The sequence below is a fragment of the Jaculus jaculus genome, chromosome 1, assembly GCF_020740685.1.
Source record: "Jaculus jaculus isolate mJacJac1 chromosome 1, mJacJac1.mat.Y.cur, whole genome shotgun sequence".
NCBI classification, from domain to species: Eukaryota; Metazoa; Chordata; class Mammalia; order Rodentia; family Dipodidae; genus Jaculus; species Jaculus jaculus.
In genome coordinates this window covers 188,181,593-188,197,601 of record NC_059102.1, presented here as the reverse complement: position 1 = coordinate 188,197,601, position 16,009 = coordinate 188,181,593, and positions in this window count along the sequence as shown.

The following is a 16,009-nucleotide window of genomic DNA, read 5'->3' as shown; positions in this document are numbered from 1 at the left end:
TCTACCCCCTGATCAACTATGAACTTATTTCTTATAAGAGGATTGAAAACAAACTTACTGAATTATCTTCCAGTGTTCTTACCAATATCTTTCAAATCCAAGAAATTTAAATGACTGGAGATAGTGACAGAAAAAGACACAAAAGTCTCAGGGAATTCTGTGAGAAACTGTAGAAATCATAAGTAATCAATTGAGTCTTTTTCTTTAAACCACTAGTGACTTATAACATTTTTTAAATCAAGCTTTCTATATTAAAGGCAGCCATCCCTTCAACTTCAGAAGAAATATTGCTACAACACAATAATAATAGCATTTTAGTAAATTGCAAGATACAGCTTGCCCTTCCACAAAAGAATTATGATGGAGAAGAGAGGCCTGGATGCTTCAGGACATGGCTTCTGTATTTTCTATTTCATGTCAAGAGCCAATTATTTTTAATTACAAAAAGGAAGAAAGCAAACACTTCTCCAATGAACATGTTTTCTTTCTACTAGCTTTGCTAATAATTGCTAAGGAAAAAACCCAATACTAATTATGTCAAACACCATGCATATCACATACCTATTATATTCATGATAATACCAATGCACATTTAATAACCTCTTAACTGTCCCCTTCAAATATTCATCACCACAGAGATACAAAAGTCTGATTACAATTTCTATAATCAGGATAAAAGACACAACTTTAAAAATTGCCAATGGACAAAGTGCCTTCAAATATAAAATATAAGGACTTTATAGTGTGAATGTTACTACATGCATAACAAGTCAAATAACTAAGCTAATTAATTCTAGGTACTCTTACTGTAGTTAGACTAATAAAGATCACCTGCCATTTTTGCACAATAGAAACCAGGCAAGTTTTCCTTAGATAACTCAATGTTAGGCTATTAGTACATAATTCACTCAAAGATATATTTTATAAAAGAAAAAAATAGCTTAGACACAGTATTTTTTACAATATTTATTTATTTATGAGAGAGCATGTACAGGCACATTTCCTGCCACTACAAATGAACTCTAAATGCATGTTGCCACCGTGTGTCTAGCTTTATATGAGCACTGGGTGAAAGAACCTGGATGAGTGGGTTTTGCAAGCAAGCACCTTTAACTGCTGAGCAATCTCTCCTGCCCAACATTAAGAGTTCTTTTTAATTTTTAATATTTTTTTCTGAGATAAGGTCTCACTCTAGCTCAGGCTGACCAAGAACTTATGCTGTAACCCAGACTGACCTCGAATTCAGTGATTCTCCTTCCTAAGCCTCCTGAGTGCTGGGACTAAAGGCATGTGCCACCATGCCCAGCCAAACATGGTTTTTAATACAGAGCTAAGTGAATTTATGAAAATATTCCACTGAAGGAATCAAAAAGATAAATGTAAAATTTGGTTACTCAGAGATTTAGAAGACCTCACATCTTATAACAATACAAATTTCTATATTCTAAAAAGAAGTACCAAATCTTGAGCTAATCAACATAAAATAACAAAATGGTTATTTTGTTTGGGTTCCTCCAAAAGGAGTCTGAAGAAAGGATTTGTGCTCAGCTAGTTCATTTAGTGGTCTATCCCAGGAAGCAGGGAAGTCAGAAGAGGACAATCAAGACAAGGAAAGCAGAAAAGTGAACTCATGAAGCTTTGATGAGCTGCTATCATGGGCTTCAAGATCTCTACTCTACAGGAGCCTCTAAGGAAGATCAAGCAGGATGGTCCATTCAAGAGAGGGTAGCTAGGCTATTCACTGAGGGGCTTGCCCACTGATTGAGGTTAATCAGTTTATTAGGTGTGCTAAACTTTAGGAAGAAAACTGCTACAAGTGGCTACACTAGTTACCTTCTCCTTGCTAGAATATCCAGCCAGATGCAGCCTATGGAAAAAAAGGGTTTATCTTTGCTTAACAGTTGTGAAGTGAAGTTTCATCATGCTGGGGGTGGGGAGTATAGCAGGAGCAGACAGCTGAGCTTTACACCTTGTCATATTAACAGACAATAAGCAGCAAGAGGTAGTTCATTTTGAGCAGACAGTGGGGCTAAACTAACAAACATAAAAGCCTACCTTCTGTGACACATGTCCTCCTCCAAGGTGCCACCTCCCAAGGCTCCACCACATAAACACAGGAGGCCAGAGAGGACATTTTACAGTCAAATCACCACATTCATAAAGGTTAGGAGCAAGATAGCTTTGTCTGGTAGGTAGTTATTTAGTGACTGACTCACAGAAACATGGATGTCACCTTGCCTGTCCTGGAAGGACTAGAACCTGTGTCTGATTCAGTCTCATCCAAGATGGTTGTAAGCAAGGACTCCTCAGCAATAGCTTCTTGCTCAAGTTTCCCTGGCTTAGCACACCTGTGAGCCGGCCTTTCCTGAGTCAGCTTCTTGAACCCACTGGCCAATCAGGCCCCTTCCCTACACACCTGAGTCTGAAGATGCAGCTCATTCTAACTGAATGTTTGATCCATATAAATGGACCTGAGCCACATGTATGAGCTTGCTTGGCCCCTGGCTCTCTTGGCCCCTTACCTTGCTTACTTCTCTGTTCCATCTCCCACTGGCTGTGAAGGGGAGGATTTCTTCTCGCCTAGCCACTTTCCTGCTTTATTTTGGGCACTTTACTGCTTGCTTCTCACATGTGTGATCATCTTCCCCAGACCTTTCTCTATGTGAAGATTGATTTTTTTTTTTTTTTTTTTTTTTGCCTCCCACTTTCCACACTGCCCAGCCAGGCAAGGAAGAAGGAGAGTTTCTTTCTACTTGGGCTTTCCTGCTTACTTTTCCTCTGGATCCTAAGTCTCCCTAAAATAAATCTCTGAATTCATCTAAGCCTTCTCTAAGTCCACATTTTCAATTCTTTTGATAACTTAGACAAGAACCCAAAGTTGGGTCTTTTCATCTTTTCAAAGAGCTAAGCCCTCACCGGACTCTGTTCCCAAATCAACATTGGCCATGAGGACTAATACAGAGACCAGGATAAATGTTTGAAATAGGTGCCTGAGTGTATACTTAATTCTGTCCACTATAGCTGTTGCTATAAATGAAATGAACTCAACAAACCCAATGTAGCATCTCAAAAATACAATGTTATAAATACTCTTCACATGCTGATATTCTAACTCATTCAGAAGTGAGGCTTTTAGAAGGTAATTATTCCATTAGGAAAGAATGGTATTAGTGCTCTTATTAATGGGCCCCTAGAAAGCCCTCTTTCTCACATGTAAGAAGGTGATAAATCAGTCGTCACAACTCAGGAGAGTAGGCTCGCTAACACCTGAGCATTCTTATACACTGATCTAGGACCTCCCAGACCACAGACCTGTGACAAATAAGTTTCAGTTGTTTATAAGCCATCCAGACTATTGCATTCTCTATCAGCCTGTAATAAGATAAAAAAAATCATCTGCTATCTTGTTTGTTTGACCATTTGCTTACACCCTTCTTTAAAGAGAAACTTAAAATTCTAAGAAAACTGATAAGAAGGAATAATTCCTTAAAGTCAAGGCATCTGAAGTGTTATGGCATTTCCATTATTATAACTATAAGGGAAAGTATACAGTTGTTTTGACTGTCCAAGGCAAAATGAAGAAGTTAAAAAAAAAATCTTCTAGGTGTCTGGGGGATGTTCACAAGGGAAGGGACTTGATTCTCACCAGGCACCTTTCTCCCCACCTGACAGATATATCCCAGTCTGTGTTGCTAAGAGAATCAAGAACCAGACTTTCTAGAATACCTTACCATATAACCCCTCAAGTTTGCTATCCTCTTACTTGAAATTCTGAAATCAGAAAGCAGCTATTCCTCATGTGAAGAGCAAAGAGAAGAGAATGTGTTATTAGACTAGAGTGTTCTGTCCTATGGAATATAACAAGGTTACATGAGTTCATTGTTCCTCTATAGACACTTTGCCTGCAGGCCAAAATGATCTTGAAAGTGTATCAGCCAAAAAGATGCCTGCAAGGTATGGGGCTATAGAGGATGGGTACATGAGTAGTCAGAAAAACAAAGAGAAGTAAATTTTTCATGGTAGAATGGCATGCTTATTTTTCTCTCTTTCTTGCTGAGCATGCAGATGCTAATCTACAGATGATTTTCCCATCTTTCTTCCACTAAAAGCCATCACATGACTAAGTTATCACCAACGCAGAGACTGTAAATAAAGGTACAACTCCTACCTCACCTGCTAAAGTGAAACCATATGCTGGGTTCATCACTCTCCCTCTGATTGAAAAATACACATGCTCATGACAGCTTGTGACCATGACAACTAGGATAACATCTGACAGAATGATGAAGGTGAGATGGAAGGAACTAGTGTCCCTAAATGACCATATGAATAATGTTAGATTATTCAAGGAAATAATAATCTATTAGTAAGTGTCTCTCAACATTGTTTCATTGCATTTCAACATCAGAGGAAAATGTTTATTTAATGTAAAATTTATTAGTATTAATCATACATTAATTTCTTTACAAAAGAAGACAGAAAGTGTTAAGAAGCAAGATGTGAAAATGATGAAGACCACAAAGCATTGTAATAGCTACGACTGTTTCCCTGTCCCATCCCTCAAGATCCAATTTTTATTTTCACTTTGAGAATGTGTGGTAAAGGATTTTTATTAAGTTTTATCTTTTTGTTAGGTCTTTGCTCTCATTATTTCAGGGATGGAAGGGAGAAGGGCAGAAATACTTCTTGCCTCACTCCAAAAGACCCTTGTAGCCCATGAAAGAGAAGGTTTGCCATGATATTGTTCCTCTGATAATCAAAAAAAAAAAAAGCTATAAAAAGAAGAAAATGAAATTAAATTAGTGCAGGAGATATGTTGATCCAGAATACCCTAAGAGTGCTTGTAGAAGTGACACTCATGCCCATGTCCCTCCTGGGCTAAGCCCTTCACCCATGTATCAGAGCCAATTTGGGGTTGAATATCTTGATGGCTTTTTAAGCATCCAGAGGACAAACATCTTAATATACCATTTTGCTACTGTGAATAAAGTAAATTTTCAGCAGGCTTTGTTCCTGTGCTTTAAGATGCAGAAGAGGATTCAGAGAGGGATGAAAAAAGTACAAAATATGTGAAAATGTACTTTGCTGCATATGTGGAGAAGACATAAGCAAGGATGAAGGGGCATGAACCCAGAAGTTTACCTAGCTCTTTCTTTCCTCAAGTAGGGAGGTGTGAAAAATTTCTCCTGCCATAAAGAAACCTAATGTTTGTATGCTAATAAAATATTTAAAATAGAAAGTAGAACTGGAGAGGTGATTTAGTGGGTAAGGCACTGGCCTGTGAAACCTAAGGACCCATGTTCGACTCTTCAGATTCCACATAAGCCAGATGCACAAAGATTAGGCAAGTTCAAGATCACACATGCCCAGTAGGTGGCTCAAGCATCTGGAGTTTTATTGCAGCCACTGAGGCCCTGTTGTGCCAATTCATTCTCCCTCTCTCTCTCTCTCTCTCTCTCTCTCTCTCTCTCTCTCTCATGTTCTCTTACTCTCTACAAAATAAAAAATAAATAGAAAGTATTACATGAATAAAAAAGAACATTTCAATTGGATCCAAAAACATATTGATTCAGTCTAAATAGGCATTTTCAAAGTTGTAAAGAAATTTAATGGGCTGGAGAGATGGCTTAGCAGTTAAGTGCTTGCCTGTGAAGCCTAAGGACCCCGGTTCAAGGCTCGATTCCCCAGGACCCACGTTAGCCAGATGCACAAGGGGGCACACACGTCTGGAGTTCGTTTGCAGTGGCTGGAAGCCCTGGTGTGCCCATTCTCTCTCTCTCCTCCTCCTCCTTTCTGTCTGTCACTCTCAAATAAATAAACAAAAAATTTAAAAAAAGAAAGAAATTTAACACTACGGTTTTCATATAAGATGTCACCCACATATAACAATATAGTGTTCACAGGAACAATATGGACTGAAAAATAAACCTGATTTTCAATTGTATTTTAACAACCTCAGTACATCCAACAAACTTAGTTATCCAGTACCAACAGGCAAAGAGAATAGGATACAGATGAGAACAACTGAAATAATATTTCCAACCAGTCAGTAGCTGTTATCAAACCTTGCTTATCTAATTGTGACTGCCTTTATCCTATTTATTTAAAGTATCATTTTTATTGTTCTTTAGAGATGCCTGATAAGATTTTGAAGTCTGTGCACACCAATTACTCAATTCACCAATTATCTTTCCAACTGCTACAAATCCTATGCCACAGGAGTTGTTTTCTTTTTCTAGCTAAATATTGTCACTCAAAAAATTAATTGTGTAACATTAACAACTTTGTTATGAGTAGTAGAATGCTTATCCTATTTACTTCTTTTTCTGTTGACATACAAAGACCTCAGCATAAAATTAAACCTTGAGCCATATCCATTAGAATATGACAAGGTAGATAAGACTACCTTACCAAATTTAGTAGGCTCATTTAATTCATTTTTATTTTTAAGGCTTCTTTGTCTTTATAAAACCTAAATATATGTCTTAATTACAGTGGGAGAGAAGGTGACTTTTAAGACAAACTTGTTTTTAGTTACAAAGTTATTTCTTATAAACTTCCATTAGTCAAATAATTGGATGCATTTTCCTCTACTTGCATGCTCTCTGCTAAGGTTTCATGACATTATTCTTCCTCTACTAGGTACAGGCTATACTAGTAAGTAGAATGAATCATTTAAAGAGAACTCCCTACTTCTTTTTTCCTTGGGCACCACCCTGGTTCTTAGAAGCCTAAGAATCTCTCTAAGTATAAGGTATTTTCAACTTCGGTTTTGTTTAGTTGGGTTCAGTGTGCATGTGTGCATGTGTATGCTCACATAATCAGAATTTATTCAGTTCCTATCACATGCCCACACCTGTCCCAGCAAACAAATCAAGCAAAGTGCTGTACTCCCTGAGATTAAATTTTAGAAGGAAGATGCAAGAAAACAGTTTGATTCAGTATATAATCGTTCAGATAATAAGTGCTCTGGGGTAAAATACCACCTGGAAGAAGCAGGAGAAAAGGTCTGGAGGTGGTGCTGCCACTGATGAAGAAGCCCAGAGAATGAGCAGTCCCTAGCTCCTGCTGGGACTCTCTCTGTGTGGCCATAAGCCACCGAGAGGCTGCTACAGCATTCTAGACAGACCTGCCATTTCCAAACCAGCATCCTTCCTAACAGCTTTCATTGTGATGAATGTGGTAATTTATAAGCAAGATAGGAAAGGCAGAAAGAAAGATGGACTAAATAGTGCCACTGCAGCCCTTTCGGTGTGGTCTGGTTTGCACACCCTCAGCCATCCTTGTCAAATGCTCACTACTCTTGCTCAGATAAGCTGTTACCCTGCACAAGAAAGCACTAGAAGTTTTCTTGGCCCATTGCCATTCCTTACCAGGAAGAAAAATCACCTTCTTATTTCAAGTTCCTTTCTGACATGGCCCATTGGCCATGACGGATGTTTCTTTAAGTAAAGCAGTTAAAACTGCTTAACCTCCACAAGTCTCATTCATATAGAGTACTTGCTAAAGTAAAGGTGAAAATCAGACAGCAAAAAATGGGGACAGGACAATAGGTATCATCTTCTAACATCCCCTTACCACCTTTCCAATATTTAAAGATGTGAGATCCTTGTCTCAAGGTAGGTTTTACAACTCCTCATAAAATATATACAGCAATTAATAATAGTACTCTAATATACCCTTAGTATTGCACAATGCTAAGGGTATATAAGAGTACTATTATTAATGTCACACTTTAAGATAATGTCATGTCAAAGGACAAGGATATGGGATGTATGTCCACTAAAAATAATGAGCATGTTATTTGATATTTCATTTGGTATCCCTCTCATTAAATCATTTCTCCAAAAAAGCACCACCTAAGGGCATAATTTATACTTCAATACCTTGTCAACAGTTTTTCAATTGTTCTTGAAAAAAATTAAAATGTGGTTCATTAGCTCCTCCAGTAACTATATTCTTTTAGCTATGAATATGTCTTCTATACAAAACATTTTATGATTTTATCTTAAATAATAGCTTCCATTATGACAAATTTCTGCTTCTCTCAACAACTTCATGTGGAGATAAAACCAATGAAGAAGAGATTCTCTCAGTAGTTTATTCACAGCTAGTCAGACATCATTTATAACAAAGATAGCTCAAATCCTCTATTCTTTTTAAACAATTAAGTACAAGGCTAGGAGAATAGTGGAACATAAAAGAAAAAACTTAAAAGGGGATTTACTCTAAAAATTAACTCAAAATGCATGAAGTAAACAATTTTAAAAGCCCATAAGTACATATCTAGCTAATAGCTATTGCATTTAATAATTTAGCATGATATGCATGGTGGTGTTGACCTCCAAAATAATTTAACGCCTTGAGCTGAGATTAAATGCAGAACATTAATTTTCCCTCTAGTCGTCAAGCCAACCAAGAGACCCGTCAAATCTATTTAAATAAAGCCTGCATCATGTAATAATATTAGAAGGAATAAAATATTAAAATGGGCCTCTGGTAGAACACTGACCAAAAGAGCTGGGCTAAGATACCTTAAATTTATTACCCTGACAATCTATCTTAGTACTGAAACCAGGAATTTAAGCATCACCTAAGAATTACATTTTGTGCTTAAAAGATGAACCAGTTAAGAAAGAGTATAGGTCCTTCAAATGCTGGGAATTTCTTTACATCTTTTTTTAAAAATGCTTTTATTTTATTTATTTATTTATTTGAGAGAGACAGACAGAGAGATAAAGAGACAGAGACGGGGGGCAGAGAATGGGCATACCAGGGCCTCCAGCCACTGCAAACAAACTCCAGATGCATGTGCCACCTTGTGTATCTGGCTTACATGGGTACTGTGGACTCAAGCCTTGAAGCAGGATCCTTAGGCTCCATAGGCAAACCCTTAGCATCTAAACCATCTCTCCAGCCCTTTCTTCAAATCTTCAATGAGAGTCATAGGTCCTATCTTAATTGAATTACGCAAATGACAGGGTTTGGTTATAATGAAAATGAAGCTTTAAAGAAAAAAGGAAGATACTAAGTGAGGCTTGATGAGATTTCCCATAATCAAAGTGGTTTAAACCAGTGTTTTATTTAAATAGCCAAGCTTACTCAGTGTTCCTACCCCAAATCATACACTCATTTTCATTCATGAAAGTGATGTGTTTCTGTATCATTCTCAAGTAAATCTGTTCTCTAGAGATTTGGTGTCTGGGAAAATAGCTCAGTTTGTAAAGTACTTGTCTTGTGAGGAGTTGAATTCAATTGCCAGAACCCATTCATGTAAAAAAAGAAAAAATGCCCACATGGTAGCATGCTTTTAATATAAGTACTAGGGAAGCAGAGATAGGCAAAACCCTGGGGCTGGCTTGCCAGCCACATCAGCCTAACTGATGAGCTCCAATATACTGAAGGACTCTGTCTCAAAAATATGTTTAAAAAAAAAAGGTAGCCTGCATTCCCAAGGAACCACACCAGGTGTCCTCTGGTTTCCAAATGCATATGCATACCCACACATATATGCAACCAAGTACATTAACACATACACTTTTGTAAAAACAATGTGGGCTAGAGGGGTAACTTAGTGAATATATTAACACACACACTTTAAAATAAAGAATGTGGATTAGAGAGGTAACTTAGTAGATAAAGTATTTGCATCACAAGTGTGAGAAATAGAATTCCAATCCCAGCACCCACATAAAAATACAGTGCCAGCCCTTAGAAGGATGAGATAAGGAATCCCCAGGGCTAGCTAGACCAGCTAAATCAGTGAACTTCAAATGAAAGGCCCTTCCTTAGTAAATAAGGTGAAGAATAATCAACTTCTACCCTCCTCATTCATCCTCTCCCATGTGCACCCACACACCTACAAACATTCTTACACATATGACACCACACACAAACACGTGCAATGAATAAGAATGGAGACTTTAAGGAAACATCCTTAAGTCTTATTTGCATTCCGCAGATGGTTTCCCTGTATGAACCCCTTTCCAACACTTGTTCCACATAAAGGGTTTTTTGTTTGTTTTTTTCAACTTTTTGAGACAGGGCCTCAGTATATATATAACCCAGGCCGGAATTGAACTCACTATTGGTGCAGGAGTCCAAGGAAGAATTAGATTCCATTAAAAAGCTAGACATCGCAGACCCACAGGCTCCAACTTTTGGGTCCTACTTCAAGGTAACAAAGGATTTAAAACAGACTCAGAGAAATGTAAATTTTGCATTATGAAATTTATTTTAGGGAGAATCTCTTAGGGAAAGCTACTAGGAAAGCCCAAGCCAAAAGTCGTTCTCCCCTTTCCAAGCCAGGCTGGGAAAGGGAAGGGGAGGGGAGATGGAGAGTATCTCCCCTCACATCTCTAGGGTAAAATCCTCTGGGGAAGGGACATACACACACACACACACACACACACACACACACACACACACACACACACACATTACTAGGAGAAAATAAGGGACTTAGAGCTTAAAGACTGATCACACATTGTAGCAAAAGCAGAAAGAAACCAAGTACATAACAGGAAGGTGTCCAGGAAAGAGAAAATTTCCCCTTCCCTTTCACATAGTAAAATAACCAAGTCAATAAAAGCCAAGAGACTTACATTTGCCAAGAGGACAAAATAAGTAAAGATTTACACATGTGCAGGCCCATTTATAGATCAAACAGCTAATTAGGAAGAGCACCAGCATTAAACTCTGGTTTGTAAGGGAGTAACCTGATTGGTTGATGGGCTCAAAGGGTTGACTGTGAAAAGACTAACCCAGAAGTCTGCTAAACCCAGGAAAACTTGAAGCCAAAAGCTATTTCTGAGAAGTATTGCTTGCAGTCATCTTGGATGAGACTGAATCAGATGCAGGTTCTAGTCTTGCCAGGGCAGACAAGGTAGCATTTTCTTCATCCATAAATGGGCTCTGTCCCTGGCTGACTAGCTATTAAAAAAAAAAAAAAAAAAAAAAAAAAAAGCTACCTTGCTCCTTGTGGTGCCTTGAATATGTGGCCCTACAGATTCAGGCTTGAATCTTGAGTCTCCAGAGGGCAGAGCCCTAATCAGGAAGAGGCTGTCACTGGGGATGGATCTTAGAGTCCAGCCTTAAATTGTGTTTGGAGATGGAACTTGAGTCTAGCCCTAAGGTGTGTGGACAACAATATGAGCTTTGACTGCTCCTGGCTTTTGGGGTCTGCTGGCTGTTTGGATCTTTCTGCTTGGAACTATGGAAATGAGCCAGCTTCTGCCACCACTGATGATGTTTCTCTGGAATTTGTAAGTCTGAAATAAGCTTTCCTCCCATAGGCTGCTTTTGGTGGGGTATTTGCTCAGCATTGTGAGGCAGACAGCAACACTCTTGTTTTCTATTACTGTGAGGCCCAGGATGCCCTCTAACTCATTCTCTTCCTGGCTAGGCTTCAAATGCTGGATGACAGACATGCATCACCACAACTGGCTCCATACAATGATTTTATACTACGAATTTAAATGTCAAAGGTTAACAGTGTGAGAAACATACACAGCACATGGCTTACAGCTTTAAAGGGATTGTTTCATTGACATAAATACACATAACTCATTTTACTAATTTTAAATTTTGCATAAAATTATTTAAAACTAGAATTTTTAAAACTGTATTTTAAAGATGGCATACATACCCTTTCATGCTAACCATGCTGCTTTTTCAGATAGGTAGCAAATACAGCAGATGCCAGAGGCTGCCTTCTTGCTATCTCATCATCCACTTGGCACAGCAGGGTAAGTCCCTTTAAGCTGAGCTTCCGTGTACTTCAAAAAAGTCCTCTGGGAGGAAACAGTCATAAGACAGGGGAGAAACTGAAATCTGGCCACAGGAAAAGAGCCTTTTAAAATTCCAATCAAAGCACTGAATTCTCCAAACAAGGCAATTGCTTAGTAACTATGAGATCAGAGGGGAAATCAGGAAAGTTGGAACTGAAGTCAGACGGCTTATCTGCATGTGGAAAGAGAAAAGAGCACGGCAATGACACACAATCTCACAGCAATCACAAGCACAGGATCTGAGACAACTGAAGTCTGTTAGCTCACACTGACCTGGAATCACTTAATAAAATGCAGTGGACATCATTCCAATGTCTCAAAGTGATTTTGTCATCTTTTTGAGTGTGGGAGGCCATTTTTACCAGAGTTTTTAAAAAAGTCAGCTAAGTTCTTTGTCTCTAGATATACTGCTTAAATTCATATTTCTGCTTAAACTAAATAAGCTCCCTAAGTCAGCCAAGCTGAACTAAATCTACAATAAAACAATGGGTTTGCTAATTAAATTTGAAGGACAGCAGATTTTTACTTCACACCAGTAGTTGCACATACCTGGGAGGTGTTATTTACACTGCTTCCACAGCCTCTCACTTCATTTGCTAAATGATCACATGACAGTCATCACTGAGAGCTGCCATTCTTTATCACAGCCCCTTGAGAGAGGTGACAATTAATGAAAGAGAAGAGACAAATAAAAGTATACTTAATTGAGTTGTCTGCACAGATGAAATCAAAATATTATGAATAATGCAGAAAAGCATGTCTCTAAAGGGTCCTTAGTTTATCTCCTGGAGCAAAGACAGATGTACACAGGTGTATCTGTGACTGTCTCACTGAGTTGGAATCCTACAAAAATTTCAAGCAAACTGTCAGCTTCCCTTGTAGACATTTAGGTAGTGATAATTAACAAAAATGTTAAATAATCTAAGATCAAATTGCCCCATGAAAATTTTATAAGGAATATCTGATTTGGGAAGGAGGTACATTCCAGAGTGCTTTTCTATCAATCCATAACTCATATTAAGAATCTACCACTGTTAATCACACCATAAGGATACAGGTGTAGCATGTATAATTCTAAATTCAAAACTCTCATCATCTAAGCTGACATCCCAGAACTCAGAAGCTGAGAGGCAGGAGGATCAGGAGTTTAAGGTCACCCTGGTCTCCATAGTACAACCCTATGTCAAAAACAATACTAAAAAAAAAGGAAAAAAGAAAAAAAAGACCTCTAAAATGGTGCAGGGAACACTGTTGACAAATACCCAGGAAGTTTAAACTTCAAATAAGCAACGAATAGTTTAAGTATTTGGTAAATATTTTAAGTATGTTTGAAATAGTTACATACCTATGAGTCTCAAATATTAACATATACAAAAAATTAAATGTTGTTTATCTAATCATTCAAAGTCAACTAGGTACCCTGCTGTTGTTTTCTTTATTTTTTTTGTTTGTTTTGCTTTTTGTCTGTTTGCTTAATCTGGCAACCCTAGGCAGAAGGGGCAAGAAGAAAAACAGAGAAGAATTAGTGGTCCATGGTAGCTCACCAAAGAATTTTTCTAATGGTCTGTATATGAAAATATATTTTATAATGACTTAATAAGCCTAAAAACACATTATTTTTAAAAGAATAAATCAGTGCTATGGGAATTTGATATACCAAATACAATTAAGCTATCATTTACCTAATGATAGCATTACAACAGACATATAATATTGTATAATCACTAAAAATTCCAACTGAGTAATATGCCAGCAAATTCTTTTCACTAGGAATTTAAGGTCCAATTAAGCATGAGGACTGGAATTCTGAACCCAATACCCATGTAAGAGCTAGATGTTGTATCTGTAATCCCAGAGCACCTATAGTAAATGGAGGGGCAGAGACAGGAAATTTGGAAGCTTTCCAACCAGCTAGCCTAGTGAATACAGGAGCAAATAACAAAAAACCTGCCTTGAAACAATGTGAAAGGCAAGGACTAGTGCCTGAGGTTGCCCTCTGACTTCCAAACATATGCAATGGCACATTCTGGCCTACACACACACATGCACATATGTGTGCACACACATGCCATTCCTTCAAAACTTTAAAGAAAAGCTACAAAGTGATAATTATGAAAATAACTCAGTTGGGAACAGGGAATGACAATGATCAGAAGGTGTTGCAGTCCAGTTCGCATTGCTGGTAGAAATCACCCAACCAAGAGCAGCTTCTGGGAAAAAGAGTTTTATTTTGGCTTACAGGCTCGAGGGGAAACTCCACGATGGCAGGGGAAAACGATGGCATGAGCAGAGGGTGGACATCACCCCCTGGCCAATATAAGGTGGACCATAGCAACAGGAGAGTGTGCCAAACACTGGCATGGGGAAACTGGCTATAAAGCCCTTAAGCCCGCCCCCAACAATACACTCCCTCCAGGAGGCATTAATTCCCAAATCTCCATCAGCTGGGAACCTAGCATTCAGAATACCTAAGTTTATGGGGGACACCTGAATCAAACCACCACATTCCGCCCCTGGCCCCCATAAACTGATATCCATACATGATGTAAAATACAATGCTTTCAGTCTGACTTTAAAAATTCCCATAGTTTTTATCAATTCCAATGATGTTCATATATCCCCATAGTTCAAGATCTTTTAACTGAGCCATAATACCAAAATATAACCTCAAAAAACCCATAATGGCACAGAATAAATATTCACACTGCAAAAGATGGCATTGGGCATAGCAAAGAAACATTCAACCAATGCAAGATTTAAAACAACTGGGACAAACATCAAACTCTGTAGCTTGGAGTCCAGCAACTCAAACCAGTGACAAATCTTCAAGTCCCGTAATTCTAACCAGCAACAAGTCTCTGGCATTCCAATTCCGCCCCTCCAGCTAGGCTACTCACAGTCCTGGGAAACTTCATCGGGGCCGGCAGCTCCTCGGCAGCCATCTCATGGTCCCGGCATCTCCACTGGGTCTCCACTGCAAGCCACAGTTCATCTTCATGGCCCCATGGGGACTCTATGCAGGCAACCAGCAAACCCGCTTCACACTGCCCATGGCCATTTCCAAAACACAAGACCGTGTTGCAAACTCAGTGACCCTCTTTCCAGCATTTCTTATACTCCACGATACCAGGTAGGGTGCCAATTTGTTAATCCAGGGGGGAATAAAGCAGACTTTGAAGAACAGGACACTCCTTGAGCACTCAGGCTCCTTCAAAAGAGTCTACATTCTTCTTGTTGCCCCAGTGCAGGTCAGCTAGCCCAGCCTCAAAGGTTGTAATTTATCAGTTGCAGCTGAACGGGCAGCAGTTCACCCAAAGATTTTCCTTTCTGTGCCATATCCCTCTGCTCACACCAGTTCATTTCTACGCAAAGCAACCCTGCACAACTTCTCAGGACACAGGCACAAGAGCAAGCTTCTCACACAAACTGCTAGCCCAGTCCAGGCACAGCTCTTTCTCACCCTCATAAGCCAAACCTCACAGTGCATAGTTCTTACTGCATTCAGGTCTTGGAGCTCAGACCAGAATAGTCCATCAAGCTGTACTTACAGCACTGCAAGGCATCTCTTAGGCCAAGGTTTCAAATCCTCCCACATTCCTCTTGAAAATCAGCTCCAAAAGGCAAAGCCACACAGTCGGGTGTCTAGCAGCAACCCCACTCCTCGGTACCACTTTACTGTTGCAGTCCAGTTCGCATTGCTGGTAGAAATCACCCAACCAAGAGCAGCTTCTGGGAAAAAGAGTTTTATTTTGGCTTACAGGCTCGAGGGGAAACTCCACGATGGCAGGGGAAAACGATGGCATGAGCAGAGGGTGGACATCACCCCCTGGCCAATATAAGGTGGACCATAGCAACAGGAGAGTGTGCCAAACACTGGCATGGGGAAACTGGCTATAAAGCCCTTAAGCCCGCCCCCAACAATACACTCCCTCCAGGAGGCATTAATTCCCAAATCTCCATCAGCTGGGAATCTAGCATTCAGAATACCTAAGTTTATAGGGGACACCTGAATCAAACCACCACAGAAGGGTACTGGTGATTTCAGGCTCTGATGATATTCTGTTCATTGTGGTGTCCTACAGCTAAAGTGAAGAAGGGGAACTGAAGGGAAAGGCCAACTATTTCAAGTGCTACTAACAGGTAAAGATGTGGCCTGAGGAATAATCTTGGATTTGATACTAGAAAGATCAGTGGTTGTAGATTATTTCGAATATAATCAA